Here is a 1,488-nt window from a genome sequence, read left to right as displayed (position 1 = left end):
ACTAGAAACAGAAAGTGCATCTTTAAAACTGTGTTGATGACAAAAAGCCCAATGACTATATTCTCTCTCTCTCTCATATCTATCTATCTATCAATCTCCATCCCCTTTTTGTTGACCTACTGCCAATATTTGTTAGCCTAGAGGATCCAGAAAAACAAAGTCACTTCAACCAACCTCACTTGTTCAGGAGGGTTAATTTAAAAAAACAAAAACAACCCCCCCCCCCGCAAAATCACAACATCTGTGGTGCATTGGTTGTATAGTGGTGAGCATAGCTGCCTTCCAAGCAGTTGACCTGGGTTCGATTCCCAGCCAATGCAGGGATATGATGTTTGCAGGGAGGGATAGCTCTGTGGTTTGAGCATGGGCCTGCTAAACCCAGGGTTCTGAGTTCAATCCTTGAGGGAGCCATTTAGGAATCTGGGGCAAAAATTGGGGAGTGGTCCTGCTTTGAGCAGGGGGTTGGACTAGATGATCTCCTGAGGTCCCTTCTAACCCTGATATTCTATGATCAGTTCACTCAGTGTAACTTTTACAAAGACTGTATTTTACCCCAATACCATGGGAACAGTCTGGCATCTTCTGCCAGTTCATGAGCTAATCTCTCTAAAAATGGAAACTTTTCTGGGGGTCTGGCAGTGGAAACAGAGATAATATAGCAATCTAGTAAGGACCTGGATTGGCCCAGCCCCCTCCGCATTAAGCCAAGTGGTTATTGTTTGTTAAAGCACCAGCAATCTCTTTGCAGCTGCGAAGGAGTCTGAATCAATACCAGCTTCTGCTGTGGTTATTGCATTGAGAATAATAATCTCTGAAGCCCATCTGACCAGTTAGCCTTGGTTAATCTGCATTCAAAACCAGAAGCTCCTAAGCGGGCATTGCTAATAGAAGTTGGACACACCTTACTCAGAATACTGTGGTGAACTCATTAGTTTGTAGAGTAGAGATAAAAATCTGATTGGCTCAGTTGTGTCACAGGCACAATTCTGGCTCCTAATGCAAATTCTCCTTTGGCTTAAGTGTCAGTGTCCAGCACCCTTAGATAGGGAGGGTTTGTGTTCTATGCCTCATCTCACCATGACCGTCGGTGAGAGTCTTGGTGCTGTTTATCGCACTGGTGTGGTCGGTGCCATGGAGGAGGCATGTCTATGTTTATGCCTTGACTTCCTGTCCCTCGCCTTGGGCTTGGCAGAGGTCCTGGGGCAGATGGTACCAGAGGTGCCCAATGCCTCAATGGTGTGGTGTCAGCACCGAGGACAGCGACCCAGCAGGAGAGACTGTCTTTTTATTTTTTGGGGCAGTTCTCTCCGCAGAGAGGTCGATGTTCTTTTCCTCAAAACTTTTGAGGAGTGAGCCCAGTCTTTAGTCAGTTCTGAAGCCGATGGGGAGCTACAGGGGAGGTGGTCTGTCGTCCCAGTTTGTGTGGTTGGAGTGATTTCTCCATAAGAACCAGTTTGAGGTGGAGATTGTGGTCATGCCTGGCTCTTG

General features: G+C 46.6%; 1 non-coding gene across 1 annotated transcript; it reads left to right on the top strand.

Annotated features, from left to right (window-relative positions):
• Nucleotides 1-248: 248 nt before the first annotated feature.
• Nucleotides 249-320, top strand: TRNAG-UCC (transfer RNA glycine (anticodon UCC)). Its single transcript has one exon. It is a non-coding gene; the product is annotated as a tRNA-Gly (tRNA).
• Nucleotides 321-1,488: the final 1,168 nt, after the last annotated feature.

This window comes from Caretta caretta, chromosome 16 (genome assembly GCF_965140235.1).
Source record: "Caretta caretta isolate rCarCar2 chromosome 16, rCarCar1.hap1, whole genome shotgun sequence".
Lineage (NCBI taxonomy): Eukaryota > Metazoa > Chordata > Testudines > Cheloniidae > Caretta > Caretta caretta.
The sequence above is the reverse complement of the archived record's forward strand: the minus strand, read 5'-3'. Positions and strand labels throughout refer to the sequence as shown.